Genomic DNA, 13,998 nt, shown 5'->3' with positions numbered 1-13,998 from the left:
TGGCAGCCACGGCGGCGTCCACCTGCGGGGGGCAGCGGGGGCCATCTCGCGGACGTGTGCCACCGTCCAGCCGGCGCACCGGCCATCGGTGGAGCCCATGCAGCTGGATCTAGTGGAGATGGGGAGGCCTGCTGGCCGCAAATCCACCGACTCCGTTGCTGGCGCGAGCTCCACGCCGTGCTCCAGCCTCAGATCCGCCGTCGGGAGGGGCCCCGCGAGCGGCCGCTTCAGATCCACCGCCGAGGTTGCCGACGTGACCTCCCCGTTGTCATCCACGCCCACCACGGAGGTCACTCCGCCGCCAGAGCCCTCGACCGCGTCAGGGCCTCCGCTGGCTGCCCGCGCGCCCGTGGGGACGACCCGCTGCCTTGCGTCACGAGGAGGAAGCAGCATGGTGGAGGGCCAGGAGGAGGAGGAGGAGGAGGGTGGCCGCGGCCGCGGGGAGGGCCGGCCACCGCCGAGGTCGCCCCGCGCTATCACCTCGGTCGCGTCACGACTGGGGAGCGAGGGAGGGAGCGTACAGGAGAGAGAGAGGAGGGGATGAGAAGTTTCCTGAAGGAGAATCAGGAGCTCGAGTATATATTTGCTCCACCGGATTCGCACGAGAAGCCACAGAAGCTAGCAAAATCAACCTAGAGCGACGAGGAGCCGGCAGAAGCTGATTCCAACAGAAGCGGCTACAAGAAATCTAGGCCACACGACGGACGATCGAACGGCCTGGAGAATTCGGGGCGACGTGGACACCCTGAGAGGCGGCCAAACTCTTATGCTTTGATATATACTAATTGCATTGTTTGCGACGATGAGAGCGTCGGTGGGGCCGGATCGGAGGACTCGATCCTAAAATTAACCACAGTCTAATATAATAAAAATGCATGGGTGGAAGGGAAACTGTGGAGCACACTGCTACCAGCACTATATTAATAAAACAGAGAAGTACAGATCAAGAACAGAGCGTTAGCTAGCTGCTAACAAGAACAAAAAAAAAACTCACACCTAGCTAGCTGAAAGTAACAAGTGGCAACAGCCACCAAGGAAAAGAGTTGATTACAACAGATTGATCCAATTCAACACTAACCCACGGTGATTGCTAGGTAGCCTATAGAGATGAAGTTTAACTTCAGTCTTGAAGAGCTGCTTCCAGGTCGTCAAGGTTGGGATTTTGTGATTGAAAATGAAGTCGTTTCTTTCTTTCCAGATGCACCGAGCAGCAATCATAAACAGGTCGGGTCACTTGCTAAGTAAGGTTATTAATTGTTTTTTTGGGTAAAAAACTAGAATTATACTGAGATCGATGGGGGTGGATGGATGGAACGATCGAGTAGGTTCTTCAGCAAGTACTGAAAATGATTATTCGGAGGAAGCTGTCACGCATGCTAGCTATCACCTTCGTCATTGTTCCCATCTCCTAGTATTTGTCTTGATGTTACCCTTAGCTTGTGCCTGTCTCTGTCTCTGAAACATACGTACATATACATACATCTTGCACGTAGTACTCGAGGCAGCTAGCTAGCTAACAGCAGTGATCAAGACAATTACTGCTCAATCATATCATGCCTTAGTTTATGTTTGATGAGCAGCATCAGGAGACGAACATATATAATCTATCTTTAATTTAATCCGTATTCCTTTCTTTGCCCAATCATAAAAATCTATGGCATGATTTTGAGCCGTAAATTTATGGCTATATATCTTTATTCTGTGGTAGTAGGAAACAAAATTAACAGACAAATTTAAAATAAAATCTACTACTAGTATATGGCATTGCATGCACTCCAAGCTAGGCTCAAGGTTGCAGGCACCGGGAGCAATGGATATATATACTAATGCATGGACCATGGATATGCATGGTAAAATGAATTCTGAAGAAGATGCCTTGCCCCGGCCGGCCTGTCATCTGCAACTACGTAACCAGGGAGATAAGAGTGTGCTTCTATGCTTCAAATTGCATTGTTTGCGATGATGGGCAGATGAAGAGCATCGGTGGGGCCGGATCGGAGGACTCGATCGTCGGCTCGTCGCCATGCATGCAACCACCAATGCTGTCGTATTTTGATCCTTGTGCATGTTGAAACAAAATAGAGTCCTTTTCCTACTCACAACCGGCCAATCATGTGAGCACGTTCCTAGCACAGGCCAATTAAACAACTGCAGTATTCTTCTCGGACTCCTCGTGGTTCTTTCCTAATCATCGTATCCATGCAAACACCTGTCCACCGGCCGGCTTCATCTCTCCCGATTAGACGATATGGAAAAAGAATTAACTATTCCAACCTGATCGAGCCGGACTCATCACCAGCTTTGCAACCCGGCCGAGATCAGAACCTGAAAGCAATGGCCGCTCCACGGACTCATTAGCGAACGTGCGAACCTACCTGCTACTCCGTATATAGTAACAACGAATGATGGGCTCACGGCTGACGTGGTGCACCACGTACGTCGTACGGTGCGGGTATGATTACCCTTGGCATTGCTCCCCCGAGTGGGGCCCACCTGCTGCCATGTAGTACCATCGCCGTCTCCGTCTTCTCCTCTGGCTGCTGGCTCCACAGCACGGAGCCAGCTCCAAAATAAGATGACCTGAAGAGCAAATGGGGAGGTCCAGGGAAGGCCGCCGCCTGGTCCTGGCCGGGGTGTTAAGTTGAGGACACAAAGACGAGGAGTCAAGCTTCCCCTTGGAGACGATCAAGATTAATTTCCTCTTTCTTTCGGGGGAGCACGAGCACTGACGCCAGCTGCGACGTAAGTCCCTTTCTCCTCCTCCTCACGCTTGCTATTTCTGTAGCACAAATCATCCCGTCACGGCCTTGGTCGGGGTGGCAGGGGGGAGGGGGGCTAAGGGCGCAGGTGGCAACGGGCGGCTAGGGTAGGGGGCACGGGCACATGGGGAGGAGAGGCGGTGGCAGGGGGAGAGGACAGGGGAAGAATTGTTTATTCCTTGTGGTCACGTGACCCCTTTATTTATATATACTACCTCCGTTTTCGTTTACTGGTCACCGAATTTTTACTGTAGTAATTTTGACCATACGTGTTTTTTACAAAAGATTTTTAGATACATCAAGTTTTCACATATATGATTCTTTATTGAACATACTTCATTAGTGTTATATACATTGAAGTATCTAAGATTTTTTTATAAGAAAAAACAGATGGTCAAATTTGCTACATTAAAAGGCCGCTGACAAGTAAACGCAAACGGAGGGAAGTAGTTCTTGGAGGCTTGGTCCTTAAACAGTCTAGACTTTTCTTCCAAGAAACTAAGAGAAGAGTCCTTATAGATTCAGATGGTTTCATTTACAAGCAAACTTATTTATTTCGTGACTAAATCCTAATTTATTTTATCTAAGCGACTTTCTATTTATTTCCCTACCTTTTTATGACTTCCCCCATTTTTTTTTTCTAAATCACCTTGAATGTTGGGAGACTCGAGAAGCGGAGGTGGCCCACCCCCATGGCCGAGCGCCCTTGCTGCCGCACGCCGGGGGTTCCTAGGATCGGCCAGGGCTAGGTCGTGGGCTTCTCCTAGCCCATTGACCTCGACGCTGGGCCTCTGGTTTAGCCACATGACACATCCTCTCCACCATTTTGTTCTTGGAGCCGACCGAGCAAATCCCTATAGGCGTGTTTGTTTGTTTGGACTAGGGTGGCTGGCACATACCAGCTGGGTCTGGTCAGCACTAGGCCACCCTAGCTGGTGCAACCGGTGGTGTTTATTTGCCCTAGACCAGTTGGGGCTGGCTCACACTATCCCCATGTTTCCGTATTTGTTTGCCTAGACCATGTGTTAGTTTTCCCTAACTACCTTCAACTACCACAAAGGATGGTGTTTGTGCCTGGCTTTGAGTTGGTTCTTGAGTTGAATGTAGCAATTCCATTATCATAGGAGCTGAACTTTTTGTAAGAAGCACCAGGAAAAACCCATGGACTTGGTCATGGCAGTCAGGCCAGTTAGAGTAAACTCTAGGACGACAGCCATTGAACACAACATAGCATCCAGTCATCACTTTTCTGCAAAACCCAAACATGCTGCATCAGTTTTAACAAGTAGTATAACAATGAGCAAATGAAAGTAAACATCGTTGGCAGCATTGACTCCAGGCCTCAATTATGTGGTTGCTGGTCAAAAACCAATAGTTTGCTTTAGATGTCTTCACCTTGTTGTAAGCCAAACTGACATTTGGTTTGGGCACAAGGAGGAGACACAAAAAGCAAACTAGACGACCTGCTCCTATAATCCATCCAACATCATAGGCATCACTAACAAATATAAGTAGTGGCCTCAGATTTTTTTCCCAACATCTCATATGCATAAAGAATGATTGGTGGCACTTAACAAGACTGAAGATGAAGGCATAATTCAAGCAAGCACTGGACCATAAAGATGCAAAAAAGGTTCATTCAAGCATGCACTGGACAACAGCAAGCACAGGACAATACAGTTCCAAAGGGCATGTTTGTTTGCCTAGACAGAAGAACAAATAGGCAAGAGACAGGCTTAGCTGCACCATAGATAGAAAACCAAGAGATCAGTAGAAAAACCAACCAGGAGATCAACAGGAAAACTAACAAGTGCCACCTCATCATAGTTCTTGTCATCATCGTAGGCATAACCAAATGTCATCCCCACCTTCATAGATAAGTAGTCCAAACCAGCATCATTTTTGTTGAATGATATGCTACCATGGGACAACACCCCATGCACTACTACTAGCACCAAAATGATACATCTGTACCTCATGCTCTAGCATGACATGCACATGTACCATTGGAGTGTTGGTAACCAATATAATGGATGTGGCCCATGGTACTTAACATTCAACAAAAACAACAGAACAGTAAGGTAGATGTATCACAAGTTCAAGTACTAGCAAAATAAAGACAGGAAGATAGTAAGACATATGTGTACAGGAGTAAGATAGATATATGAAGCAGTAAGACAGTTGTCACTGCAGTTGTGTTCACTAAATCAACAACATCATCACATTGCCTCACCAGATCAAGTACCAGCAGCTAGGGCTGCTACAACCAGCAATAAGTTGAACAAATATTACATAGAGTTAGCTGCCCCCCAAATGAGCAATGAAAAAACCCTAGTCAGTCAAGCTACCTTGTTGCACAAAAGACCCTATGTCACTACATAAAAGATTAGGGAAGGAGAGTGGTTAAGGAGGGTGGAGAACATATACTTCTCAACTTCTTCCCTCCTCTAGCTTGCTCTAGAAGTAGAGTGCAAGTAGCCTAGAGGTAGTAGTTCTTGGCCAGGAAAGTGCTAAGCCAGAGAACTCTATGGTTGTCCACCATGTCCACAAAAGCCCTACCTTGGGACATGTTGTCCCACAGGTGGCTAAAATCAACAATCATAGCCTCCTCTGAGAAACCAGACATGTACATGACAGCCTGGTAGAGATCAACATCAACATGAGAAGGCCCAATCCGCAACATTGTTCATAACATCAGTCATGTTGGTCATGAGCAACATCTCATCCTCAGTGAAGTAAGACCTCTTCCTCTTCCACCCACAGTTGGGGTAAGCACCTCAGTTAGTCGGTTGCCTTGCTGCTCTCCCCATCCTTAGTCTTGTCATCCACCTGCTGGCTCCCAAATGTGCCCTCCAAGCATCTTCCATGCTGATGTGTCAATTGTATTGTTGTTCACCCCAAGGGCCTCATTTGAGCCTAGAGAAAATCTACCAGTGGCCATGGAGCTGCCAAAGATGGTCTCCATCTGCTCATAGAACCTAATGGGGGTGTTGAGGAAGTCAACATTCTTGGGGTGGTCCTGCAACAAGAGAAACAAGCATAAGTCAGTGCAATGCATATCAAAACAGTAAGCTGCAACAATTGAAAATAGTAAGTATTACAAGAAAATAAAGGCGGTACCTTAACATGACCAACATAGTGATCTTGCTCCAGCATGATGGCCTTGGTGTCATCATCCCATAGTGCCCCATTTAGATCCTTCAAGTTGCACACCCTTCCCCACCTTTGTTTCCACTTCCTAAGGTGGTTGTACACCTATGCGGAAGTCACCTCCTCACCAGAAAACTCCCTAAGGGCCTCAGCCACCTGGTTTACATCCTTCTCCTTGAACCCTTGTCTACCCTAGCACTAGTTTGGATGAGCTGACTAATCCTACGCAACACAAACCCACTAGTGCTGTTTGTCCACCTCGTAGGTGGCCTAGCACCAATAGCAGCCCCATTGCCAGCAGCAGCAGCAACAACAGCCCCATTGACAGCAGCAGGTGGTTGCCCATTAGCACTAGCAGGTGGAGGAGCACCAATAGTAGGGGTAGGAGTAGCAGCAGGCACCCCAACCCTCCATGAGTGAGGCAGCAGTGACAAAGCCCTTAGCAGCACCATCACCAAATACATTGACAATAGGCATCCTATGTAGGGTAGCAGGGTAGCATTTAACTAACACAACAACTTAATAGCACAAGAGCATCATTCATAGATTAAGTTGCAAACCAACATGAAAAAGCAAAATGAAAAGTAGTCTCAACATTTTCCATTACATATTAAGCTCACAGGCACCGCTCACTTATTCTATACAAAGGTAGCCTAAATGGTTTGAAATTATTACATAAATGTGCCCAACATTATCAAGTCCTAGAAGTACCTCTATTGGCTCACATGCTAGAAGAAATAAAATCTCTCCTAGCTGCCATCCCAGTGCTCTCCTAGGATTGCTACTCATTCACAGGTTGGCTATCTACAACAACTTCGAGATTGGCAAGCCACACTCTTCTTCTGTTGGCACCACTTCATCAATGCCAAAACTAAGTATCCAAGATGCAGTATGCAACAAGCAAGGACAAGCTTCACTTGGGTCTTTTATGGGTGGAAGGGCTTATTGTCTAAAATACAAAAGCGGTTCTTCAAAGCCCCAAAAGCCTGCTCAATCGTCACTCTAAGTGAAGAGTGCCTCAAGTTGCAGAGCTCCCTGGCATCACTAGGATAGTTTCGGCTAAAATACTTTGACAAATGGTACCGCACACCTCTATAGGGTGGCATGAACCCTGGCCGACAAGCATAGCCTGCATCAACTAGGTAGAACTTGTCTACAAGTGCAATTAACATATTTTTGGTAAGAATGTGTGTGTTATGTGCACAATAGTATGACTTGTATGGACAACGAGTTACCTTCTGGTACACTCAGCCCATCATCTCTCTCAATAGCATCAGCCAGTATCAAAGCGTCATGTGCTGAATCCTCCCACCCAGCTAGTATGCAGGTGAACTTGAGATCTAAGTCCACAATAGCCACTACATTTTGTGTGGGTTTACTCTTCCTACCCCTGAAGGCGCCTTGCATGTGTCTAGGCACCCTTTGCCAACACATGAGTGCCATCAATTGCCCTAATGTAATCCTAGAGACAAGGTCAGACACAATCAAATTAATTTTGAACAGTTGTGTTAAGTAATTCAAGTACCTACAATGGACTCAACAGAAATGGGCAGGCACCTTAAAGAAAGGGTTCCATCTTTGGCTGCCCAAAATCTTTGGGTGGGTCTCAAGGTTAGGTGGTTTGATCATCTCATTTCTAAGCTCTCTAACTGCATATAGGACTTGGCAAAAATGGCAGCATATGGTTTCTATGGACCTTCTAAAAATCTGGTGGACAACCCTAAACCTCTGGTTGTGGCCAACAACATGCAGGAACATAGAAACTTGTTCCTCAACACTTGAATTGATATTGTCTAGCACAAGGCCCCTCTGCCTAAACAGATTATAGAGAGCAAAGAAAGGGGCCCTACTCATCCTTAGCATGGCAATGCACTCTGCATCGGTAGAGTTGTAAATGAGCTACAAGTTCTTGTGCCTATGCTCATCTGCTATAGCCCTAGGACCATACACTATGGGTTCATCCTCACCCCTTAGCCTCTTTATTATGGAAAACACAAAAGCTACCATGACCACAACCATGGCAACAGCTTGAGTGGCCATAATAGAATGCTGGTTTGTTGGATCCATCTACATGCAGGCATTAAACACAATTTTTAGAACTTAGACATGCCTTTGCTGGCCTCAAAGTGAACTACATTCGCATATAGTAATCAAGAAGAGGAAGCAGATCCAGAACAGAGGAAGAAGAAGAGGCCCGCGAAACACTAACCACCACCAGCTAGCACCTGACGAAGGAGATGAAGTGGTTGGCGGAGCGGAGACTGAGATGTAGCAGGCAGAACACCAACGCAACCTCCACCACACCGACGCCAGCGAATGAACTCCCCAACCCCAAGGGCCGGGAGCGTCCGCTACCGTGTTGTCAACACCGGACCAAGTGAGAGCGGAGAGAGCGAGGGAGCGAGAAGCGGCGGAGAAGACGACGAGGGGGATAAATCGGAGGCCGAAAACCCTAGCGGCGCCGCGTGCGGACATTTCCGCCTCCCGCACGAGCCCTCCATGGCCACCCGTCTAGGGCCGAAATGAGCCAGGCGAGCACCTGCTCTAGTAGAGCCCAGTTTGTTTCCCCGCGGCCAGTCCCAGGGGTGCTTTAAGGGTCGTGCCAGCCTGGCTCACGGGCTGGTCTAGGCAAACGGACAGGTCGAGTTGCACCCCCGGGCTCGACTCCCCATTCGGGCCAAGCAAACAAACACGTCCTATGTCTCCACCTGGCAATGGCTGCCGTTTCCGGCCGTTTCCTTTGCTCTTAGTGGTGATTTGGAGCAAAAGTTCTTCTTGGACTAGTTCCTGCGCATCCCTGTTGATCCTTTGTACTTCTCCTAGTTCTAGTAGTAACATTTGTTAGCACCTGACGCTGTTGGGTTTTGATTGGAGCGAGGAATTCGCTAGAAGATCTGTGATTTAGGTCCGTCCTGTTGATTGTCACTTGCTAAAACGAGCACGAACCGCATGGACGGGCTGATTGCTTGACAAATTAGGCATTGTTGCACTTTTTCCAGGAAGTCCCCTCCCTAAGAGTTTGTTGGAACGTACAACTAGTGTGTATGGAAGCGTACCTCCTCATGGCAAGCGTGCTTGGCAATACCTGACCTCATCATTTCACTACTAAAAGAAAATAAGATTATACTACAGCGTGGAATGCGTGTTTTTTTCTTCTGGTCTGATCGACACAAGGAATAGAATTGATACCTTGATTGGTTCTTATGCCTTTGCACAGTGCCAAGGTATGAATATCCATCTTTTCTTCTTTTCGTTCACAGCGAAAGGGTGCGCCAAATAAATATGTGGATCGAGTAAGACAACCACATGTTTTATCTATCGCTGTTCACTCATGGAGACCACACGTTGCATCTAGGTAATGGGATAGGGCCATATGAGCAAAGTTAGGTTCCGGATGATGATTGCCAGAAGAATCCATGATCCATTTAAGCTTCATTTGGTGAGGGTTGATCAATGCTGGGATTTTGTTCGCTGGTTTCTCTTTATCTTCCTTCTGGAAATACAGAAAGTGGATATCATGATTGGCGCCTATCAAAACATTTTGTACCATATTAGAAATGAGTTCTTTTTTCATTCATCATATATCTAGTGTAGTCACCAAGTCGCTTTTCTTTCAAACGTGCAGTCCATTATGTTCATGTTATTCCTATATTTTCTTCATGTTGTCTATATTTGTTGATCTCCTTTTTTCTTATTGTTTCCTTTCAATTTACAAGTAAACGCCCTGTATATTTATTCTCTTGCACATGTTCATCCTAATAATAAGGTGGCTCTATGTTTTTCTCTTTCGATAGGGTTCACACACTCATTGATAATTTGCCAACTTCTGCATATGTTTGTAGCAGCCTCTGAAATATTTCGGCCAAAATGAAGATAGCTTTTCTCATGTTGTTGGATCTCTCCCTGTTTATCCTCCCTAATGGGATTCACAAAAGCTTAGCAGCAAGGCCGCCAGTTGTGAGTATTGGGTCTATTCTTCAGTTGAACTCCACCACTGGAGGTGTTTCAGATGTTGCCATCCATGCAGCAGTGGATGATATCAACTCAGATCCAACAGTTCTAAATGGAACAATGTTACGAGTTGACACGAGGGATACAAATTGTGATGACGGTTTCCTTGGCATGGTTGAAGGTAGACCAACTTTAATACCGATTCCCTTTTTTATTTCACTGTTCAATACTGCGTGCTTCCATTCTAGACTTGTGATGATGATACAATATTCCTTTTTTTTCAGCTTTGCAGTACATGGCGACTGATGTTATTGCAATCATCGGGCCACAGTGCTCTCCTATTGCTCATATCATTACTTATGTCGCAAATGAGCTCCAAGTTCCTTTGATGTCCTTTGCGTCGGATGTAACTCTATCATCAATCCAGTTCCCATTCTTCATGCGGACTATGCCCAGCGATCTCTACCAAATGGCAGCTGTGGCGGCAGTTGTTGATTACTACCATTGGAAGATAGTGACTGCCATATACGTTGATGATGATTATGGTCGAAACGGCATTGCTGCTTTGGATGATGAACTTACTGCAAGGCGCTGCAAAATTTCAGACAAGGTCGGGTTCCGTTCCAATGCTAAACCAAGTGAGCTTATAAATCTATTGGTTACTGTTAGTAATATGGCGTCTCGTGTTATTATCCTCCATACTGGTTCGGGAACCGGACTCAAGCTTTTGTCAATTGCTAATTCACTAAACATGATGGGCAACGGCTTTGTATGGATTGCAACTGATTGGCTTTCTGCTTATCTTGATGCGAATTCATCGGTCCCTGCTGAAACTATAAATGGCATGCAAGGTGTTCTGACTGTACGTCCACACACTCCAAAGTCAAAGATGAAGAGTAATCTGGTGTCCAGGTGGAGCAGCTTAAGCAAGAAATACAACCACAGTGATCTTCGCATCAGTGCTTATGGTTTTTATGTTTATGATAGTGTGTGGACTGTAGCTCGGGCCTTGGATGCCTTCTTTGATGATGGTGGGAGGATTTCCTTTACAAATGACTCAAGGTTGAGTGACAAAACTGGGGGAAAACTTCACCTTGAAGCCATGAGTATTTTTGACATGGGAAACAAATTACTGGATAAGATTAGAAATGTGAACTTCACTGGGGTGTCTGGCGAAGTGCAATTTAATGCTCTGTATGAACTCATTCATCCTGCCTATGATATCATAAACATAATTGGGAATGGCATGAGGACCATTGGTTTTTGGTCAAACTATACAAGATTGCTATCGACTGTACTTCCAGAGGACCTATATTCGAAGCCTCCTAATACTTCTCTTGCCAATGAACAACTCTATGATGTCATTTGGCCTGGACAGACTGCACAGAAGCCTCGAGGCTGGGCCTTTCCTTCCAATGCCAAGGAGTTGAAAATTGGCGTCCCTAACAGATATAGCTTTAAAGAGGTTGTTAGCCAAGATAATGCTACTGGGTCAATGAAGGGCTATTGCATCGATGTCTTCACTCAAGCATTGGCATTGCTTCCTTATCCAGTTACATACAGGTTTATACCTTTCGGCAATGGTACTAAAAATCCTCATTATGACCAACTTGCACATATGGTTGCGGACAATGTAAGTGTGGACATGCAATTTTTTTTCCTCCTCCACATTTCATCATGTATAGTAGTGATCAGAGTTACTTTATCCTGCAGGATCTTGATGCAGCAATAGGGGATATCGAAATTACAATGAGCCGAACTAAAATTGTTGATTTCACCCAGCCCTTCATTCAGTCTGGCCTGGTTATCTTGGCTCCGATAGAAAAGCATAACACAAATTCTTTGGCATTCTTGCAGCCATTTACATTGGGGATGTGGGGTGTTACAGGGTTGTCTATTCTTGTTGTGGGTGTGGTTATTTGGATTCTTGAGCATCGAATAAATGATGAATTTCGCGGCTCGCCACGGGAACAAATAATAACTACTGTTTGGTAAGGATCTGAATCGCATCTTTTGCACTTAATATACACACATCTTGTTTTCACTTACAAATGTTATTTTTTTTCCTTTGTTTCTGTGCAACATGTTACACTTTATTGGCAGCCTTAAGCTGTGTTTTTCAACATTGACATTTTGTCCAAATGGAACACCTAGCAATGAACAAGGAACTTAAATCTTGTAATTTAGATTGGTTGAAGAAAAGATGTCTGCACTCTCATAATCTATGTCACGTGATATTATGGTATATTATCCTCTATTTTTTAGTTTTGCCTATCAAAGTACTTCTCCACACATATTGTTAAATGCTTGTCTGATGGCTTGATTCTTTCCTCTGAAAGTAATTCTTATGATATTATTTATTCTCTGCAGGTTTAGTTTTTCGACTCTATTTTTTGTACAGAGTGAGTAAACTAACCTTTCCTGTTCTGTCCTTCAGTATAATTGACCCTCTGTTCTGATGTGGCACCTTTGCTCTTATTTTTTATTACCAGGAGAAAACACTATGAGTACCTTAGGACGTGGTGTTTTGATCATATGGCTATTTGTTGTAATGATCATTCAATCAAGCTATACTGCAAGTCTTACTTCCTTCCTAACCGTGCAACAACTTGATAGTTCGATAAGAGGACTTGATGACCTGAAACATAGTGATTGTCCTATTGGTTTCCACGCCGGTTCTTTTGCCAAAGAATACATGATCAAGCAACTGAACATCTCACCGTCGAGGCTAAAAGCTCTTGATTCTCCTGAAGAATACGCTGAAAACCTCAAGTTAGGCCCGAAGAAAGGAGGTGTTATGGCCATTGTTGAAGAGCGCCCCTATGTTGAGCTATTTTTGTCAACTTACTGCAAGATTGCTGTTGCTGGCTCAGAATTCACCAGTTCTGGATGGGGCTTTGTAAGTGCATCTAACTTTAAGTTTTCTTGAAATATATTCCATTCTAGTAGAAATATAAACAGAAACACATCTTATAATTCCTTCGAGATTATCGAAGTAGTGTTACATCATTAACTACAAGCGTTCCATCCAGTGTTCACATAACTGATAGTACACTCTAAGATTAGTTTTTTCTTAAGAGAAAGGTCACGTTCTCTAAGACTATGGAGCCTTCCTTGCACTTATTTGCAGCAGAGGTCTAATGTCAAGAGTGTAGCAACTTCGTTTCATTAATTCGAACATAGCTCTTACAGAACTCACTCTATCAGGTATTTCCAAGGGATTCCCCTCTGCAAGTAGACATGTCCACCGCAATCCTAACACTGTCGGAGAGTGGGGAACTGCAGCAGATCCATGACAAGTGGCTCAAGACAGGCAATTGCGACAACACTGAGTTTGTGGACTCGAACCAGCTCCGCCTTGAGAGCTTCATGGGCCTGTTCCTCATTTGTGGCGCAGCATGTGTCCTCGCCCTGCTCATTTACTTCGGCATCATGCTACGGCAGTACCTGAGACATAAACAGCCGGGATCAGCAATCTCCGTGGATGCAGGATCATCGACATCGTAAGCGCAGCCTCAGAAAATTCATTTCATTCGTCGATGACAGGCAGCCGCCACCAAAGAAAAAGCGGACCAGCCTCTCAAAAAGTTCAATGCCAACAACCCCAACCGCCCAATGATAAGTGGTCAAGTGGATAACAAGTAGTCCGAGTTTGGCAAAACTGTAAAATTGTAGAGTCAACCCTTGTTCACGAATGATGATGGTGTTATGAATGGAATAAATGTTTGTTTCAGTTGATTTGTTCTTTCAGATTTCTCTCGTTACGCTTGCGATGCATCTTCTGGCCACCATGAATTGATTTCACAAGTTTTTTTTTCTTGGAACACATTGATTTCACAAGGTACTACCTTTGTCCACAAGAGAATACAATTCTAGATGCATTGTTGATTAAAGTGGCAAAAGTTTAACCAAGTATACAGATAAAAATATTAATGTCTATGACACCACATAAGTGTATATAAAAGTATATCTTATGATAAATGTAACGGTACTTGTTTGATATCGTAAAATATTGATCTTCTTTATATATAGTTAGTCAAACTTAAGATATTTTAACTTAGTGGTTCGTGCGGCGAGATCTCTCATTTCTCTGTTGCGGCTGCGGGTTTCGATTCATAAATAATCTTACTGTCTGCTT

General features: G+C 45.0%; 1 pseudogene; it reads left to right on the top strand.

Moving 5' to 3' along the window:
- Positions 1-2,558: 2,558 nt before the first annotated feature.
- LOC136466544 (glutamate receptor 3.1-like) lies at positions 2,559-13,560 on the top strand (annotated as a pseudogene).
- The last annotated feature ends 438 nt before the right edge of the window (positions 13,561-13,998 follow it).

This window comes from Miscanthus floridulus, chromosome 7, assembly GCF_019320115.1.
Source record: "Miscanthus floridulus cultivar M001 chromosome 7, ASM1932011v1, whole genome shotgun sequence".
Taxonomy (NCBI): domain Eukaryota; kingdom Viridiplantae; phylum Streptophyta; class Magnoliopsida; order Poales; family Poaceae; genus Miscanthus; species Miscanthus floridulus.
Note: the sequence above shows the minus strand (reverse complement) of the source record. Positions and strands in the feature narration are given on the sequence as shown.